The sequence below is a fragment of the Prionailurus bengalensis genome, chromosome A1 (assembly GCF_016509475.1).
Source record: "Prionailurus bengalensis isolate Pbe53 chromosome A1, Fcat_Pben_1.1_paternal_pri, whole genome shotgun sequence".
Taxonomy (NCBI): Eukaryota; Metazoa; Chordata; class Mammalia; order Carnivora; family Felidae; genus Prionailurus; species Prionailurus bengalensis.
The window spans coordinates 147345421-147367299 of NC_057343.1; the positions used below are offsets into that span (position 1 = coordinate 147345421).

Below are 21879 nucleotides of genomic sequence, written 5' to 3' on the forward strand. Positions count from 1 at the left end.
AAACTTTGAGGCTTGTATCATATAAAGAATAGTTTGCTTAAAAGAATTATAACTTAAAACTGAAATCATTTATACAGTTGCTTTTACTAAAATAATTCCTTTGAATATCACATGTAGTAGATTTGGGGTAAATTTTAAATATTTTTAAATGTCATAGTTTTGTAAACTCTTTTCTGATTTAGTTATTCTAATTATTTTAACACGGTAGGGCTGCTCTTCATTTACTCTGAGAATCAAGCACAGAAATTCACAGATGTAAAAATGAAATAAGATTGGTAAATAATCAGTTTAATAACATGGACTTACACGCAGATATATTTTCTCATGGTTAAACCTTTGATATCAGATATCACAGTATTTCCAATGAAGCGTTCAAAGCTAGGAATGCTATGCCACTAGCTAAAAATTTAAGTATTGAAATATTCTTATGACACTTCCTGATTAAAATTTTAGGTTACATACCTGTAGTATATACTCTTTGAGAATAGTAACACTATCTGATTTTATTTTCCAGATAATATTTGAGAAATATTTTTTTGTTTATATATAACACCATACAACCTTTCAAACACACACATGTGTATTACTTCATTTAGTTTTTACTCAAACCCTGTGAAAGAGGGATATGGGAAGATTATTCAAAAATGAGGATAGTGAGATTAGTGACATACCCAGAATTTCATGGCTACGCACAAGGCTAGAACCTACTACATTATTTTATTGCCTACTAGCTTCCCAGCATTATGTCCATGAACCTTTTAGCCTCTATAAATGAATATGGGTACCATAGGATTTCTTACAGCTTAATAAAAGCAAGTTGGAGCGTTGTACATATAATGTACATTATTTAAAAAAAAAAACAGAACTGAAAAATGGCAAATGTTTTCTATTGGTACATAAAAGCTCTGAAAGTTACCTTTAAACTATTGATGATAGCCACCTCTGATGTAGCTGAGTGGTGGAATTGGCAGTGGTGTGTGGGGCGGGGGCATAAGTGTCTCAAAGATCTTAGCCCTATTGAGGTACAGTCTAAATATGTTCATGTGTGACTTGTGGAATTAAAAATAATTTTTAAAAAGTTCAAAGACTGAACAGTTGGATTCTGGGTGTTACTGAACTAGACCAAGAAGGACAAAGGATGGATAGAGAGGTAAATGGGGAAGTCTCTGCTGTTTTGTGAAACAAACAAACAAACAAAACAGGTCATTACACTATCTTTGGAACCTCTCTAATGTTTTTCATAGCTTATTTTGACCTGTTGGTTGATGAAGACAAAAGAATTGAAAGCCAGCATCTTTTCAGAATCATTCTAATTTGTTCATAGTTTTGGGAAACACTCAGCAATCAAAGAGAAGTCAGCTGTGATGCTATATTGTGTAACAAATTTGTATCAATCAAAGAGTGGTGTTTGTTTCATCACAATAGCCTTGGTAAATTAAAAGTAATAAATTTAGTTGAAAGCCGTGAGTATGTTCTTGTAATTCTGTGCTGTATAATTTTTATTATTTATTTATGTATTTATTTATTTGGCCCTGTTGGTAATTCCTTTGGGCTTTGTTGAGAGGGGCGGAGGCAGGGACTGTGATTACCTCCGCTCTCACTCCACCCTCTTCTGGAATGTAACATCTGATTTACAAAAATGAAAAAACATGGCTTTTTACAGGAGCTTGTTATTCCTTTTTTCAGTCTGTTCGAATCAGAAGTGGGATTAGTCTAAGATACCCCTGCCCTTGGCATGTATTTATTTAGAAAAGCCAGACGATCCAGCCCTTAATTCCTGGTTAGTAAGATAATATCCATTGCTGGGTGAGGTTCCAGAGATGGAATAATTTTGCACAACACATCTCTGACTGAAATCTAAATGTGACTCTTGGGACCAGTGGACTGTGAATTGGTCTGTCTGTGTGACGTGCAGTTTCCTTTCTCAACTAATCGACTTCATGTCTGAAATGACTGCAGAAGCTCCCTGTATAGTTCTTCTCTGACCTTTCTGACTCACGTTTGCTGTCTGACAACTTGTCACCTTTATTCACTGCCCAAAGCAACCATCAGTGGTCCTCAGCCTCACTAAGTGGCTCTCTGATGTGATTCTTTAAGATGTACTTTTTATGATACAGGTGGCCCTCTACATTTCTGATAACATTAATAATGACAGCAATAATAAGAGTAGCCACCATTTATTTAGCACCTGCTGTATTTCCACCATTATACTACAAATTCTTTTTCCTCTTTACCACAGTGCTTACCCTTTACCCTCTCTACTCTTTATTAGAGTCTTGCCAGATAGGTCTTATTATCCCCATTTGACACATGACACATGGAGAAACTGAGGCACAGGGAGCTTTCCCAAAGATTTATGACAAAGTAAGGACATAGGCCCCTGTCTAAATACCATGCCCCAAAATAAGCCTGCTGAATTGCACATCTCACTCTGTAGTGGTAACTGTGAGGTTCCAGTGAGCACATATTGCTATCAGAATCAGTTCTGTATACAGCATCATAGTTTTCCTGTTAATTTTGATGTTGACTGTAAATTAAATATGAGTTAAATTATTGAAAGGTAGTTGCTATTATTTTTCTTGGCATTTTGTTGCCTCAAAATGCTATTAAAGGCTGTCATCATAATCTGATGATCTGCTAAAGCTACATAATTATTCTATCTTCGAAATGGTTCAGGTAAATTATTTACCACTGGCCTCTCTTCATCAATAACTAAAACAATGTCAGTATATACCCACCAGTTTGGAAAAGAGGAATGAGTTTTATTCAGTCAAAATCATATCTTAGCTAAATAACAGTTTAGAATATAGGCTTTAGAATCATGAGCTGTACTACCTACTAATTAGTTTGACCTTAGACAAATTACTTCATATCACTAAACTTCATTTTCGTCCTCTGTTAAAGGACATAATGAGAGGTCTTAGCTGATAGTGTTTGGTTGTTGAATCTTGTTTTAGTGATGAATAAGATAACCCACATGCAATACATAACATAGTGTGTGTCTAATGGTAATATTTTTTTATTATTAATGTAATTTTTATATGAAAATAACTTTTAAATTGTGGTTATATAACATAGTGACAATACATTTGACACTCTGTAGAATGTATTGATTTAGATCATAACACAATTAAAGGCTTTGGTGATTGTTTTTCATTCTTAGCTGGATTTCAAATGCATACTAATGTGTAGTATATATTTTGAAGCCCTTGTAAAAAGGATTCCTTAAAAATGTCTTAATGGTAGTACAAATATAATGAAGGACAGAATTTATTGTTTGCAACTTTAATCATCCAAAAATGTATTTTTTCCATTGCTGCTTAGATCAGATAAAAAAAAAAAGGTTATTGAACATCATTATTCTGGCAACATGAACTATCTCTTTGGTCCTGAATGTCAAAGACCTGAGTATTCTGTAAGTGTCAGTAGGAAGCTTAAGGCAGAAAAGAACAAATAGGGATGTGTGTGTCAGGGTTCTCCAGATAAAAGAACCAATGATGGGTGCGTGTGTGTGCATATACATACACATAAACATATACACATAGTGTTTTATTTAAGGAATTGATTGATATAGTTCTGAGGACTGGCAAGTCTGAAATATGTATGGCAAGCAGGCTGGAAACTCAGATAAGAGTTAATGCTGCAGGTTTGAGGCAGAACTCTTCTCTGAGAAACTTCAGGTTTTACTTGAAGGCCTTCCACTGATTGGATAAGGCCTGCCCATGTTACCAATGGCAGTCACCTTTACTGAGAGTCAGCTGGTTGAACATAGTAATCACATCTACAGAATACCCTCACAGCAAGACACAGGTTAGTGTTTGACTATGTAACTGGGTACTCTAGCCTAGTTACAGATCATTGAAGACTAGATGAAAATTGTGGCACAGATAGAAACAGTATGAAAGACGTAGAGTTCATGGTGCATGGTCACCATTTGGACAGGTTATGTAATCGGTTGCAAAAGGCTGTTACTGTTAGGATGTCTGCATCCTAGACTGGCCTGTGTATGATTATACCAATATCATTGTTATATGTTATGTTACATGTTTAGATTTTTTATGCTGCCAGGGAGTAATAATGCAGATTTTTGGTGACTCTTCTTCACCCCCATTCTCCTGCCTTCTTTACCCCACGTTTTCATAGTTCTAGTGAAAATATTCTTAGATAGGAGATTGAAAAAGAAGGGCATGCATACTGAAATGATTGTCAGTAGAAGTGGTATTCTGTCCCTTCTTAAGTTTTCAGGGGTAATATGAGAAAAAAAGAGAAAAAATCTTCAGTGCAAAATCATTGGCTGAGGCTCATCCATCTGATAAGGAAATCTGTGTTTAGAAACAGTTTACAACCCACCATCCTAGGGCAACAAGGGAAAGATAGCATATCTCTCTTTCTTCTTTTAAGATTTTCTCTTTGTCTTTAGTTTTCTGCAATTTGAATACGACTTGCCTAGGTGTATGTTGTTTGTTTCTTTCTTCTGGTGTTTATATGGCTTGGTGCACTATGACCTTCCTGGATATGTGGCCTTGTGTCTGCCATTAATTTTGGAACCTTCTCAGGCAGCATTGTTTCAAATTATTCCTTCTACTCTATTTCCTTTTCTTCTTGTGGCATTCCAATTACACCTATGTTAGACCTTCTGGAATTGTCTCACAATTCTTTGTTCTGTTTTTCATTCATTTAGTACCTTACGTTTCAGTTTTGGTCATTTCTATTGACCTAATTTCAAGTGCATTGACTTTTTTCTATGACTGTGTCCAGTCTGTTGATGATACCATCAAATTTATTCTCCATTTCTCTGATACTGCTTTTTAATTTCTAGCATTTCATTTTGATTCTTTCTTGGAGTTTCCATCTTTGTGTTTACATTACCCAGGGCTCGACACACAAACCGTGAGGGCTCGAACCCACAAACCGTGAGATCATGACCTGAGCTGAAGTCGGACACTTAACCGACTGAGCCACCCAGGCACCCCTAGTCATTATTTTAAATTACTTGTGTGTTAACTCCAACATCTATTCTATATCTGATTCTTGTTCTGACATTTGCTTTTACTCTTGAGATAGTTTTTTTTTTTCTTGCTGCCTGGTATGCCTTAATTTTTTTTGTTGAAAGCTGACAATTTGTCTTGAGTAATAGCAACTAGAGTTAAGAGGTCATTAATGTGAGGATTTATGTCAATATAGACTAAGAATTGTGCTATATTTAATGTTTATTCTACCTTTAAGTATCAGGAGCTTCAGATTCCCCTGGTGTCCTTGTTTTTGTCTCCCCTCTTATCTTTAGACTTCTATGAGTACTTCTTGTCAGAGAGTCTACTTCTTCCAGCTCTTCTAAATATAATTCACCTTTGTTTTACCAAAATCCTGTTGGTCGGGTCTATGGTGGTATATTTTTATGATTAAATCTCATTTTATTGAGCTTGTGTCTTAAGACTATGATAATCCTAAGTGTTTCTCTGGTGTTACATTTTTTTTTTTCCCTCCCCAGGTAAGGGTAGGACTCAGGTAGTTTTTTCCTCTGGAGATTAGGCCTTTGCCATGGAAAGTCTCATGGTGTATTTCACAGTGATGACTCTTTCCCTCTCCCAGAATCTGGAAGGGATTTTTTTTTTTTAAATTTGTTTAGAGAGAGAGGGAGAGAGCATGCGTGCATCCTCCTGCACAGCAGGGGCAGGAGACAGGAAGAGAGAAAATCCCAAGCAGGCTCTTGGCCAACAGTGCAAGCCTGAAATGGGGCTTGATCCCCAGGAACTGTGAGATCATGACCTGAGCTGAAACCAAGAGTCAGATGCTTAACCGCTTAATGGACTAAGCCATACAGGCACCCCTGAAGGGGATCTTTCTTCAGCAGGAGAACCTGTTAGAGCTCCTGGAAGTAAAATCCAGAAAAGGGCGGGGATTCTGCAAGACTGTACCCACAGGAGTTTCTCACTCTCAAGCTACACTCAGTCTCCAGTGTTTCATTGAAATTCTCGCTTAAGTATTACTACCAATTTATGGCTCCAGAAGCCTCAACTCCAGGTAAGTTGATCTCAATAACTCTGAACTGACCTGTCTCTACAGATTTGGGGTGGTAGTTTACCCTGCAATTTTCATTATCTGAAAGGTCCAAGACAAGTTACTGATTTTCAGTTTGTTCACCTTTTTCTTACAAGGATAAGGGGTGATGTTTTCCAAGCTCTTTACATATGAGAAGTGAAACTGGACCCCCCTCATGTAATAAATTTACTTAATCCATAAACAAATGGAGAGCTGAAATGTTATTTTGACTCAATTCAATTTTTACAATTAAAAAAATCATAAAAATGGAATTATATATTATATGAACTTGTATATAAAGTGGGTACTTTTATTAATTCTGTTTAAGAAAATCAAAGGTTAAATATCTATATTTTATTCATCTTGTAAATATTAATTACATGATTATTACATTTTGAGTATTGTGATTATATTCTGTACCATGTGACTACAAGGATTCTTCTAAAAATTAATCGTCATTATTTGGAACTTTATAAAACATATTATTAATGCTCAAGCTAACAGTTTCTTAACTGAAAAATAATTGGAAAAAATATGTTGCACTTTATATTTACACAAAGGGAAAATTTTCATTATTTGTGACATCTTGTTCAAGATCTCATGTAGTAATTTAGAGAGCTCAGGGAGTTAAATTAGTATAAGGAAGTCTAAGTTCTTCACAATTTTCTTTTCTCTAATCTAAATACAGTTTTATTCTTTTGTCAGTATTCAAAATTCAGAGATTTGCAAATGCTACAAAATTACCACCTTCAAGAATGAGTATTGGCAGGTAAAAATACTCTTCCTTAGGTGTAATAATAAACAATGTGACTTTTGCAAGGAGAAGTCACATAATCATTACTTTGTTGGGCTTTGTATTTTTTTAGTTTTAAATAGATTATACATGTGTTTTTAAGACTTTAAAATCAGCAGGTGAATATGAATAAATTCAGGTAGAAAATAAATAAACATTACTGACAGCATTTCCTTTTTCTAAACATTAAATATGTAAAACACAAGTAGTCCACACCAAGATTATACAATTAAGAAAATTGTAAAATATTTTTTTAAGGTATGTCATTTTCCTATAAAATTTGCCCAAGTTTTCTTCCTATATATATACATTTTAATTTTGTGTTGGGAAGGATGAAAGAATAACAAAAAAATTAAATATGTTCCCCTAGGTATAATCACAAAGCTGTCCTTGGATAAAAACTTATTACTGGACTTAAATTTAAGCCAGAGGGATAGACACATATGTAGAATAGTTCTTGGGCCAGTAGAATAGAACAATTTCCCTCAAACTATAGCTAGTCTTGTACTACTTTATTGTTTGTGATTTATTTCTTTGGGTCACAGCCAAACCTATTCTTTTAAAATTTGTATACACCTGATTACTTACCACCTTTATCTGCCAAATCATCTTAACTTATTAGGTGTGTTCCTCTGTGACAGCTGATATGGAAACACTATGTGTTAAGACTTTTGATTTGGGAAAGATAGAGGGAGAAAACAACTGGATCCTGAGGCACTACCCAGGAAGGGTAAATTTTGATCAATTTATTGTTCAATAGATAATATATATAATAATACATATATTATATATATGTATAACATATATACATATATATATATGTATGTACACTATATATGTTGTTGGGGGGGGTCATGCAGGACACGGTGCAGGACTTTAGGACACCCTGTGAATAATATGTAAAGAAAGGACACCCTGTGAATACTATGTAAAGAAAGGCAAAGCAGGCTTTGCCTGGCTATATAACCCTTTCTAAGATTAACAGGATGCATTGCCCGTGAGCTTTGGTGAACCAACATTTCCAAATGTGTTTGAATTTAGAACACCTTTTACTGCAGTGTCTCATGGGATTTTGAAAAACACTTTCCCAGAGAAGTTTCTGATTACAGTTATTACTACTTCTAGTAAGTATCCCCCCAGAATAATTAAGATTGACTGAAATTTTTTTGCTGAAAAAGTCGGTGTTTCATGGTATTCATTACCCAAAAACTTAAGCTCCAAAATCTAATTTGAAGCAAATCTTTAAATATGCATTTCACTTTCCCACTGTTTGCCTTTTGGTAATGAAATGACATTACTTTATTTCATATAAATGACATTTTGAATAGTACCATATTTTCAAAATTAATGAAATGATTGAATTTCTTTTTATAGATAAAATTGAGTTATAGTTCTGTAAGTTAAACACAGCAGTACTTTTATTCTCTTTCTTACAGACTAGTTAACATTCCACTGAACCCAATGCACAGGAATCCTTTCTTTCCTGGTTTTTTTTTTTTTTCTTTCCTAAACTGTGTCTCTGCTTGAAAATTCATACTCCCTTCTTCTTTCATAGTCATATCCTTTAAATGCCACTTCTGGAAATCATGAGAACAATCTATCCTCTTTGAACTTGTAGGCTGTTGAGCACATCATCAGCCATGATACCATTTTGCCTGTTATTTATGTACATGCTTTACCTCCATTCTTGGCTTATGTGCTGTTTGAACGCCGAGATAGGACACCTGCATCTTCTGTATTCCATGGCACTTAGCAAGATACTTGTACATTTTTTAGACATGCAGAAAATATTTGCTAAATTAATTAATGAGTGAATGAGTGTGTTTTTACCTCACATTACCTAAGAAAAAATTTAGAACAGAGTAGGTTGAAAACAAATCTTAAATTAACACTCTAAAACCACTAATATATGGGTATTTTTAACATTGGTTTCACTTAAAAAATTGTGGACATTTAATACCAGTATTATCTAACTCTTTAAATCTTTTTTCCAAAATGTCCAAAGGTGTTTGTCTTTTTCTCTTTTCTTTTTTTTTTTTTTAACATTTATTTATTTTTGAGATAGAGAGAGAGCATGAACGGGGGAGGGGCAGAGAGAGAGGGAGACACAGAATCGGAAGCAGGCTCCAGGCTCTGAGCCATCAGCCCAGAGCCTGAGGCAGGGCTTGAACTCAGACTGCGAGATCATGACCTGAGCCGAAGTCGGATGCTCAACCGACTGAGCCATCCAGGCGCCCCCCTTTTTCTCTTTTCATCATAAATAGGTATAAACAATACTTTAAATGCTCTGTGGACTAAAGAGTAAAATTTGATAAAAAATGAGCAGGACTAAGCCATTAGTACCATCTGTCGTAGGCAGATAAACTTATGCTCTAACCAATGGTGTGTATAAATACAGAAGTTCTCAAGTGCATAGGGGGCACTTAGAGACCTTCTTCTGCAAATAGGATTTTGTGCCGAAGACATACATTCAAAAGGTAACAGAGGCAACAAAAACAAAGATTTAGTATTATTGGATTTTAAGGTCTAAATTTTTGGTGTTTTGAAGAAAAAATGCAAAGTTATGAAGTGGTTCAAAGATAGAGTAACCAAATAGTTTTACCAGTGGAAAATTATCTTCACTGTATCAGACATGTGCCCCAAGTGTTCATGACTATCAGTGAAACTTCTTGAACTGACTAAATAAAAATATACACTGGGAGCAGTGTATATCCAAGTAATACTCCATTACTTCAGAGAATATATGTGGCCTATAAAAACCATTGACATAGATTACCATTAGCAGCAAATTCTTTCTGAAGTTTTGTAGGATTAATTAAGATTTCAGGTTGCCTTATTATAAGATCATAAGCAAAAATAAACAAATAACAACAACAACAGTGACAACAAAAGTAGTGTAGTTAGAGTTAAAGGACCAGGTATCAAAAAGTAAACACACCAGATACAAAACTAGGGTTGAAGCCTGAATTTTAGGTATGCATCAATTATTACGAACGATTACTAGTTCACATAAATTTACTTAACTTTAATGATAATGCTTTTATTCCGGCACTGGAATCTTTTAAATCATTTTAGATATTGTTAACACTTTTTTTTAAAGAACAATTTAAAGTTAGTTTTATATAGAGCAAGAGGGTTTTTGGGGAACACTCTTTGGTGCTATGATGAAATCCTTGAATCCATTTAGGTAGGTAAATAGAAAAGTCAACAGTTAGTTCTTCCCTGGAAATCTGTAACATTATTTCTCAAAGTTTCTTATGTTGAACACTAGTACCTCAGCAGATTAATACATGCTAAATAAGGAAATGAAGGAGTTTGCAAAATCTCCAAATACAGAAATCAATGGATTGAATGAAAGTAAAAGGATTTATACACTTTCAAAGCTTTCCATATCCTAATGTGCCTCGTTGACCTTTAAGAGGAACATATAGTGGGTAGCATTTGCAAAGAATTGTTTGACCGTAGAACTACTCTTTCATCCAACATCATGCATTAGTTTGGTGCATGTTTTCTGAAACACTGTCCTATTGTTTCAAAGAGGGGGAAAAATGATGAGTATGTAGAATAATCCACCTTACCTTTCTGTCATAAAAAGTTGTATGTAAAATGATGCCATCAGAAAAGACCTCTCTGAAATCATAGAGCTTACATGTTAGATAATTAACTTTATAAAAAGCTGACAAATACAAAAAAAAAATAATTGTACACAGTGATATATGCTAGAAAGGAAACAAACAGGTAGTTGAGATAGGTAGTTAGGAAGGAATCCAGGCAGGTAATATTTAATATGCATGTAAACAGGAAGAGCTATACTTTTAGAAGTGAGGCATTCCATGAAGAAAGAATGGCCTATACAAAGTCTCTAAGGTGGGAAGAAACTTATCATGGCTAGGTGGTAATATACACAGGAAGGGATGCACACACACACACACACACACACACACACACACATGCACATGTGGTTGGTTGGGTGGGGTGAATGTAGCATGGAGATGTAGGCAGAAGCCAGATCATGCAGAGCCTGAAGGCCAAAGCAAGGGAGCTTGGATTTCATTCTATGTACTTTGGGAAGCTTTTGCAGTGTTTTAAAGATTGAATTTTGTTATTTGATTTACGCTGTGAGAAGATCACTTTTCCTGTGCTCTGGTGGATTGATTGAAAAGTGGGCAAAAGTGGAGCTCTGGAAGACCAGTTAGGAGGCTGTTAATCCAGATGAGAGATGCAAGGGATGATGTGTTGTCAGGTTTGATATAGAGTTTGATGCTTTCCAGTGGGAGAAAAGAGAAAAGCAGCGAATAAGGATGACCTTAATCTTTTTTTTTTTTCCCCTCTGCTCTCCTTTCCAAATAGCTCAAGTATTTATTTAGCATTGCTTTATGCCAAAGTATAAACTATATGAATTCAGATCTCTCTTGAGTTTGACTTTATTTGATTTAATGTTTGGAAGATTTCTAGAATGACTGACAGAGATAATGTGTAAAGTCTCTTGGAGTCATGTCTCCCCTTTGCCTGTTCTATTCTTCGTCCTTTGACACTTTATTTCAGCATACCCTTTTACTTAGAATGAACCTCATTTGCTTTCACCTTAATTATGACACTTTTGTAAAGGACATGTAAATGAAAACTCAGTTGGTATTATGAAAAATAACTCTTTGGGCACAGATATGCCACCATGGCATTCTCCGCAGTAGCTGTCCTTATTACTGTCATTTATACTAGTGAGGTGTTATTCCTCCTAAATTTAAATTTCAGTCATGCTTCATACCACTTATGAGCTTTGAGTTTATGATTAAAAAAACAAAAAAACAAAAAAAAAAACCTAAGTTCTGAAGGAATCTCTTCCCTATAGAAAACTTGTGCTATATAGAAGTATCATGCAGATTATTTTTAACTTCACTTATTCACATTTAAACTACTTGCCTTTTATATGTTTGCTAAATTCCATCTAAATGAAAATTGCAAAGAAAATAGAAAGTTTGTATTTGCCTCATTTGCATTTATGAAGTGAACTTCCTCAAAACCCTATGCATAGAAGCACTTGAGTTTTCTAAAATTATTTAGTAAACACACCAGTATGTAAGTGTTGTTTAGTACGTCTTGATAGGAGGTAACAGAAATAGGCAATGTTTTTGCTTTTGGGGATTGGCTGTGAAGAAGAGATTCCAAGCAGTGAGGATTCTTAAACTTTAGACGGTATTAGAGAATAAGATCATAGACTGCTTTAAAAATAGACTTAAGGTTGCTCTGTCTCTCTCTGTCCCAAAAATAAATAAACGTTGAAAAAAAATTAAAAAAAAAAAAGGGGCGCCTGCGTGGCGCAGTTGGTTAAGCGTCCGACTTCAGCCAGGTCACGATCTCGCGGTCCGGGAGTTCGAGCCCCGCGTCGGGCTCTGGGCTGATGGCTCAGAGCCTGGAGCCTGTTTCCGATTCTGTGTCTCCCTCTCTCTCTGCCCCTCCCCCGTTCATGCTCTGTCTCTCTCTGTCCCAAAAATAAATAAACGTTGAAAAAAAAATTTAAAAAAAAATAGACTTAAGGAATGTATATATATATATGTGCAAAAAACAAGATACTCCTTTTTCTTATAGGCCATAGAGACATTCACCTTACAGATAGGTTCTTAGATTGTCTATTTCTAAGGGATGAAAAAGTTACATGCTTTAGTGTCCTTTAGTTATTCACCAAAGAATTGTAAAGTAATGGCCATATGTTTAGTATGCCTAGTTTCTGTTAGTTCTCTTCAGGACTGAAATTGTTAGGTAGGAACATGAATATTGGTAAAGCTAAATTCTTTCACATGCTCTTCGTACCCTCATTATTTCTTATCTGATTTATTATAATTTCTTCCTATTCCATCCTTTTGCTTCCAGTTTTCACTTTCTTGCCACCATTCTCCACCTTGCTGCCAAAATTATCTTAATTAAAACAGATTTAATCATGCTATTACTTGTTTAAATTGATTAGTATAAAACCCCATACTTTTTCTCATTGCCTGCAGGATCCCTTAATTCATTATTTCTTTATGTCTCTGCTTACATAGCAGAAACACACTGTCATCCCCATTTTGAAGTTAGGAGACTGAAGCTCAGAGAGGTTAACTTCAGCAAGGTTACAAAGCTACTAAGTGGCAGAGTTTAGGTGACAAATATTGTATTAATTCAGTCCTGTGAAGTTTGTTGAATGTTTTCTGATGGCACCAAAAATCTTCCATATGTGCTGGAGATAAATGTGTCTTCAGTTGTTGGGTGAAGTGTTCTATAAGTGTTCATCGGGCCAGATTTGTTAGTCTTGTTATTAAAATCTTCTGTATCCATATCCATTTTCCTCTGATTATTCTCTGAAAAGAGATGTGTTCCAGTCTCCCACTATGATAAATGTACCTGTGTCTTGTGCTTGTCTATCTAAGGCCATATTATTAGATAAAATAGTTTTATCTTCTGGAAGAATGGAATCTTTTATTATTATTAAAATGGCTCTCATTTCTAGTAATGCTTTTATGTCAATAAAAGATATTAGTATAACCACATGAGGTTTCTTTTGGTTAGAACTTACCTATTTTTTCCCTCCTTATTAGTTTCTACCTTTATGTATCCTTACGTTTTGGAAATCTCTCTGGCATATTGCATTTAGATGGATTTGTTTTTGAGTCCTGACAGTTTTTGTCTTTCAACTTTTATATTTTACTATTTTGGAGGAAATACATTGTTTTCTTCTTTTAGTGGCTAATTCCAACATACTTTCTTAACTTGTGAAAGTATAAGGTCGGGGTATCTGGGTGGCTCAGTTACTTAGGCGACAGACTTTTGGTCTCAGCTCAGGTCATGATCTCAGGGTTCGTGAGTTCAAGCCCTGCATCAGGCTCTGATGGTGTGGAGCCTGCTTGGGATGCTCGCTCTCTCCCACTCTCTCTATCTGCCTCTACCTTGCTTTCACTCTCTCTCTTTCTCAATAAATAAATAAACTAAATAAATGGAAAAAAAGAAAGAGAAAGCATAAGGTCAATCAGTGTCCATTTGTTCTTATCATACCACACAAGGATTTAGACTTTAATTCCTCTAAATTTCTTCATTTCCAAAATCCTACCATCTCTATATGTTATTTTTGTATTTGGGGGATAGTTTAATGGTCTTTTTGTTGTTGTTGTTACTGTTCAGTGCTCATTTAAATTTATCTACAGATTTATAACTTTCATTTTCTTCTTTTCCTTCTTGCATTTTAGAACTGCTGAGATTATTTTCTATTATCTAAATTCATTCTTTAGAATTTCCTTTTATGAAGCTCTACTAGAGGCCAACGTTTTCAATTTTAGGGGGTTAAAAATCTTTTTATTTTGGGGAAACTGGGTGGCTCAGTTAATTGAGCATCCGACTCTTGATTTTGGCTCAGGTCATGATCCCAAGGTCATGGGATGGAGCCCTGCGTCAGGTTCCTCACTGAGCCTGGAGCCTGCTTGGGATTCTGTCTCTCTTCCTCTGCCCCTCTCCCCCACTCACGCTCACCTTCTCTCTCTCTCTCTCTCTCTCTCTCTCTCTCTCTCTCTCTCTCTGTCTCTCTCTCTCTCAAGTAAAAATAAATAAATGAAAGAAAATATTTTTATTTCACTTTTGTTCTTGAAAAAATTCTACTGGTGTTGGAATTTGGGGTTAGCAGTTACTTTCTTTCAGCTTTCAGCATACTCTAGATTTCATCTCACCGGAAGTTGAGAGTTGTCTGACAGTGTTTGGGATTAATCTTCCTTTTCTCACTGGCTGTTTTTAAGATTGCCTTTTTGTCTTCGGTCTGAAATGTTACTGTGATATATCCAAGTGTGGCTTTCTTTTTGGTTATTTTATTTGTGATTTTTCATTTTTAAGATATCAGTCACTTTCTCAGCCATTATTTTATCAAATATCTCTTCATCCCATTATCTCTGTCCTTTCCTTTTGTAGCTCATATTACACTTAAGTTAGATCAGCGCACTCTATTTTTCATATCTCTTAATGTCTCTTATACTATTTGTCAGACTTTCTATTGTAATCTAGTTTCAGTTCACTAATTCACTCTTCAGGTATAACAGACTAAACTGTGAAGCTGGCTATTGAATTTTGTATTTCAGGTATTATAATTTTTATTTTTACAAATGATACATTTTTTAAATCTGCTTTGCACTTTATGTTTTCTCTTCTCATTCTTTTTTTTTTTTAAGTTTATTTATTTATTTTGAGAGAGAGAGTGAGTAAGTGCAGGAGAGGGGCAGAGAGAGAGATAGAGAGAGGATCCCAAGCAGGCTCCACACTGTCGGCACAGGGCCAGATGCAGGACTCAATCCCAGGGACCAAGAGATCATGATCTGAGCTGAGACGAAGAGTCAGACACTTGGGTAACTGGCTGAGCCACCCAGATACCTCTGACCATTCTTAAGAGTATCGTTTATTTCTTGAATTGGAGGAAGCATTGTTATTTTATTGCTGTTAGTTATATTTGAAATCTTCATGACCAGTATCTCTTGCTTTTATTTCTGCTATTCGCACTCATGATCCTTGTTTCCTTATGAGTGAAGTAATCATTTACTATGATTTTCATTTTTGTTGGAAAATTACTTGTGGAAATTCTTTGAGGCCTCCTGTGGAGGTGTTTTTCCTGAAAAAATATTTGTCATTGTTTCTGCCACCCATGGGCCCTAAGGCTCTTCAGCTATTTTAAACTACATAGTTTGAGTGTTTCTTGTTTCTTTTTCAGCTTTATTTAGTTATAATTGTCAAATAAAACTGTAATATATTCAAAGTGCACAATATGATTTGATGTACATATACATTGAGACAGGGTTCCCACAAATGAGTTAACACACCTTCACTGAGGTTTTTGTTTTTGTTTTTTTAATTACCCAAATTGCATTAATTTGGGCTGCAAATATACCCATGGACAGGTCTGTAGTTACTAAGTGAATCTGTGGCATCCCACCTTTATGGAGGAGGACCTCTGCTTTGGGCAAGCCCTAGGTTCAACAGCTCTGTACAAACTGCACCTTAAATTCACTAAGTTCCAGTAAATGTCCTCAAGTAAACATAGTTTCAGTGCTCCTTCCCTTTCTAGGATCCTGCTTTCTCTTAGTTTTTCATCTAATAATTTCCATACTTTATTATCTGTACAGTGCTATTAAGGGGGGAAAAAGTATGTATGTACGTACACATTCACATGTGTAGACACACATTTTAGTTTTTTTAGTTCGTTTAAAGCAATAGATATTATGTAGACACCTAGCCTTTCAAGTATTAGAGACAAGCGTTCAAATTCAGAAGCTTACAACTTAGCAAGAACTGTACTACAGGTATAAGTAAAATAACTTTTCATCAGAGTGGCTAGAAAACAGCTTGTTGCGATACACATATTTTGTGTTTAATAGCAAACTAATTATGGAAGACCTAATTCAAGGAGAAATAGTTTGTAAGCATTCTTGGAATGGTGAAAAATAACAACGCCAACAAAAATAATGATCACTAATACTATTAAAGACTTAACAACAGTTTTTCAAAGGGCTTCGTGTGCATTATTTCAATTAATCCTTCCACTAATTCTATGAGATAACTAGTATTTTTATCCTCATCTTATAATGAGGGAACTGAGCTACAAAGAGTCACAGAGGGGGGTGCCTGGGTGGCTCAGTCTGTTGAATGTCAGGCTATTGGTTGGGCTCAGGTCATGATCTCATGGTTCGTTAGATTGAACCTTGCATCGGGCTTTGTGCTGACAGTGTGGGGCCTGCTTGGGGTTCTCTCTCTCTGTTTCTCTCTCTCTGCCTTTCCCCCACTCATGCACACACACACACACATGCACACACACACACACACTCTCTTTCTCTCTCTCTCAAAATAAATAAACTTAAAAAAAGGTCACATAATCAGTGGTGTAAAAGAAAATCATACTTGGGTAACAACAATCTAAAGTCCATGGTATATACTATATTGTTGCCCTGGCAGTAAAGGAAAAATGAAGGATTATTTATGCACAAAGAAAAATTTCAGATATATCTCATTCAAGAAAAAACTGAAGCAAAGCCTGCATTTATAAGAACAATTATTATATAGTATAGGAAATGTCACGTAAATGTTGGTTGATGACCAAATATTTTTATTACGAGGAAGCTTTAATTATAATTATAGTAATATAATAATAAAGTATAAGGAAAATAAGTACCAGAAATAATTCACAATACTTCTAAACTGTAAAAACGAGAGGTTGCTTTTATGGCAAACCTTTAAAAATGGGCCAACTAAAATATCCCTAATTGTATACTACAATAACTTGTGAAAATCAAATATAACCTAGCAAAAAACCCTGCAAATAACACAATAGAAAATTCAATTAGAGAGACAAAGAACACCACATAGCCTACTTATGTTTAGTTAATATGTGGAGTAAACTGTTTGAGAATGAAGGATTTGAGGTAATGATTCAAATGAGTACAATTTCAAGTACAAGAAAATGACTACAAATAGAATTAGGGAAAACTTTGATAATATTTGCAGATGACGCATGGCAAATAAGGAAACAATTTGAGAATATAGTAAAACTAATTACTTTGAACTCGACTACAGTCAACCCTTGATTAACTGGAATAATTGGAGTGATGAATAGATTGAAAGGAAACCACAGATTACCCAGAATTGTGGGTTAAACAAAACTACAAAACTAATAACAATGTGACATGAAATGATTTTTTTCAGTAAACTAGTATTTCAGAACACAGTCCACAGATATTATCCAAAAGTGTAAAAGTTATACATGTGCTTTAAGGCCACATAAAGTGTCTGCCAAAAAAGAGAATGGGCTGTTCAACAACTTCTTAGTGAAGATCCCTTGTATTCATGAGACTTGAATTAAGCAGACATATGCCTCCTTTCTCTTCCATTGCTCACCTTTACCTTGGTTCAACCAAAGTCCCTGCTCTTCAGTATTAGAATATACCACAGTACCGCTCTATGGGCTGAGGAATGGGGCAGGTTACCATTGATTATATACAAAATCTCTTTTGGTATCTAGTTTTTTATTGGTTTATAGGAATTTTAATTTCTTCACACATACACTCTCTATGGTTAATTATAACTTCAGTTATTGTCTGCCAGATAACCAAGAGTTGAGTGCCCTCCCAAATATGTAGTCATTTAAATAATCTCTAGAGGAAGTTTACCTTTGCTTTGCTTCAAAAAAATTTTCACATACACTGTGCATGAACTGATATTTAAGTAAGACTCTGGGAATAATGTTTCATTTGCTTCAGAGAACAATAACTTTTACATTTCTTTTTAAAGACACATGCTTAGATTGCTTGGTATGAAATAGCTACCTATAAATATGTCTTAAATTGAATTAGTGGACAGAAGCTGAATTTCTGAATTAAAAACAAATAAATATAGGGGTGCCTGGGTGGCTCAGTCTATTGAGCATCTGACTCTTGATCCAGGGTCATGGGATTGAGCCCCACATTGCCTGCATGCTCAGTGTGGAGCCTGCTTGAGATTCTCTTTCTCTCTCTCCCTTCCCCTCTCTCTCCCTTCCCCTCTCTCTCTCCTTCTGTCTCTTTCCCCCTTACAATCTCTGTTTGTATGACAAACAGAGAGACAAACAAAAAAATACCAAAAACAAATAAACATAGAAAAAAAACTGATTGTACCTCTTTCATATCTTAGAAACATTTTATAGTGTTTAGGAAAAAAACAAACATTAGCGATCAGTTTGCAACAAGAAAACCAATACAGTGAGCTTACCAAGGCCTCCTGACACCTGACTCTCTTGAACTGAATCTAGAAGTTGGTTTCTTAATGTGCCTTTTTGTGTTATTTCATGTTCCATTTGCAGCTCCCAAATTAACTTTTTTTATGCTAGGCTTCATTTTTCAGAATAGTTTTAGATATACAGAAAAATTGAAAAGATAATATTACCGTATACACCACACTCAACTTTTCTCTATTATTTACACTTTGTATTGGTGTGGTACATTCATTATAGTTAGTAAACCAGCGTCGATACCTTTTAAGTCCATTATTTACTCAGATAGTTACTCTTTAGTTCTAATATAAATTAATTTCACAGGCTGCTTATTAGTGTTCTTGGGTAAGGAGGAAGAAAGTGTTTTGTGATAAAAATAAGCTTAAATGCTAAGTTAAACAAAGTTAGACATATTCCCGACCTGAAGAACTCAGAGTTCGTAAGGTAAGTAATTGGAATCTCTAAGTGGAGTTAGGAATATGTTGTATTTTCCAAAATTATTGGGTAACTGAACATTTCAAAGGACTTAGACTCTGAGGGAACACTCTTTGAAAAATTCTGCCCTACACTATGGCCTATCACATAAATTGCACTTAATATAGATCTGAAAGCATGAAAACTCGTTTCTTTAGCATCATCTCTGAAAGTATGGCTGAGAAATTGATAACAGTGCTTAGTTCCTAGAGGTAACTATTGGCTAAGGGTGTAAGGATGAAAGTAGAATCTATTTCTTATGGACTATTATGTACCTTTAAAATTTTTGTGTCAAGTGCATGTATTACTTCTTCAAAAACTAACAAAATGGTATAAATTGGATTACTCTATAATTCAGCATATCCTGGAAAAAAATTATTGACTGTGCAAATATGGATTTTGCTACCATGATTGTTATGGTGTATGTCCACAACAATAAAACATTGTTGCTAATAACTAAAATCATATGCCTATACTCTATCCTCAAATATGAGTTGATAAATTGTTTAACATAAAATTATCAGTATAAGAATATTTTAGAAAATAACCAATACAAGATGTTCCTAGGTAAGTTCACAATAAGAAATCAGAAAATTATATTCAGAAGGCATGCATGTCTTGGGGCACCTGGGTGACTTAGTTGGTTAAACGTCCCAGTCTTGATTCCAACTCAGGTCAGAATATCAACTCAGGTCAGGTTTGTGGGATTGAGCCCCATATCAGGCTCCACACTGACAGCCCACAGCCTGCTTGGGATTGGGATTCTTTCCACCGCCCCTCAAAATAAATAAATGAACTTCAAATAAATAAATAAATAAATAAATAAATAAATAAATAAATAAACTTAAAAAAATGCATGTCTGTAATTTAATAGAATGAATAGTGTAGTATGTTTGATTGATTATAGTTTTTGGTTTAATATAAAAATATGTTTTTATTTTTTAAAAATTGTTTTTTTTCAACGTTTATTTATTTTTGGGACAGAGAGAGACAGAGCATGAACGGGGGAGGGGCAGAGAGAGAGGGAGACACAGAATCGGAAACAGGCTCCAGGCTCTGAGCCATCAGCCCAGAGCCCGACGCGGGGCTCGAACTCCCGGACCGCGAGATCGTGACCTGGCTGAAGTCGGACGCTTAACCGACTGCGCCACCCAGGCGCCCCAAAAATATGTTTTTAAAAGTTGGTTTTTCTGGAGAAATTAACCCAAATTTGCCCAAGACCATCAAAGTGTAAGGGTTCATTAAACAATATGTTCTACAAAGAAGGATTCATCATAATTTAGCCTCAGTACAAAAGCAACTTTCTCAGCTGTTTCACTGGGAAATGTCTATCCAAATAAAATTGTAAAATACTTGGCTACAGGAGCCTATACTGTAGCATATTATTCTGATTTACAAAACTAAACTATTAACCTCCTTTTACTTATTTTTTCCCACATATTTATATTGTTAATATCATTATCATAATTATCATTATTTTACCCTTCCAGTAGTCTTGGGAAGTATGTAGCATGGATTTATCGCTGATGCCACTTTACAAAGCAGGGGATGGATGCAGCAGCCTAGTGGTGTTGTCTAGGTTACTCAGAACACTCTCAGCTCCAGTCTCTTGACCCCGCTCTTTGGTACTTCTTGTGAATATTATGCTCCCTGGCTGTAGCCACAGCTTCATTATACACAGCCTCAATAATCAGAAATTGAGACAGAATTAATTAAAAGAAAGATGATATTTAAGAATTTAAAAAATAACAATAACGTCCAAGGAATTTCAGAATCATAACACAACGAGAACTGATTCTCAGGATGATCACCCAAAGGAGATGTTCAATTTCAATCTGCAGCCTCTATTAATTAAGTCAGGAAAGTAGAAGATTGCATTTTGCAGTTTTCAGGTGACATCATTTTTCATGAGTGTCCAGCCATCCAGAAACCAAACCCAAATCAGTTTTACCACTTGATACCAATTTTATACCTGAACATTCCAGTGAATTTTCTTCTGAAGTTTGCATCTTCCTAGAGAGTAGAAACCATGTGGTCCTCATCAAGTGCTGATATGGTACCTATATGGGCAAATGCGTAATCAGTGCTTATGTATATATATTAATAAATATGCATGAGGATTAAGAAGCAGGAAAGTGGATAGTTATTAAAAGCCATAGAATTTGTCATCACATTAAAATTTACTCAAGAGTAAGTAGTCATTTCTATGTTCATCTCATTTTAGACTTGGAAAGAAAAACATTTCAGTACATGAAATCACAGATCATTATTAAATTCCATGTTAGACTTGATAGTTATGTTTTAAAGCAGGGCCAAACTTAATGAAAGCTTTCAAGTAATCAGGTAAATCTTTTAAGATTGTAGACTCTTAAGATCGACTTTTTTAAGGGCCAAATGATTAAGACTTTGTGTTAACAAGAATAATTATATAGTCAACAGGGAGTGTCAGTATCATGGAAGCGGGATGATCCAGTTCCGAGCCGTTGTCGTTTGATACTTTGCGTAGTTTAGCATTTTCAGATTAAGTAAGCAGTACATGGCATTGATGGACTGTGGGTGATGGGAACAAAGCCACAGCGGCAGTATCCCTCCCACCTCCCTCAAAGGACTGATTGGGCAACAGCAATCTGCATCATTGAAGTGCTTCAGCTGGGGCAGTGTCTCTGTTAAAGGCTGGAAACCCTTACTCATCTTTGTGGCCTCTTTTCTTCCCTCACGAGGAATAAAATGCAGAACAGAGAACGGAACATGCCAAATAAGGGGAGAAAGGAAGAAGGGAAATTTTGTAACTCTCTGACATACTTCAGTGTTTCACTCTTTGGTCAGACCT

At 35.3% G+C, this 21879-nt stretch overlaps 1 protein-coding gene across 3 annotated transcripts in view; it reads left to right on the forward strand.

The window, feature by feature from the left end:
* The window catches only part of XRCC4 (X-ray repair cross complementing 4), a 247774-nt gene that overhangs the window by 162857 nt on the left and 63038 nt on the right, over window positions 1-21879 (forward strand). The window lies entirely within an intron of this gene.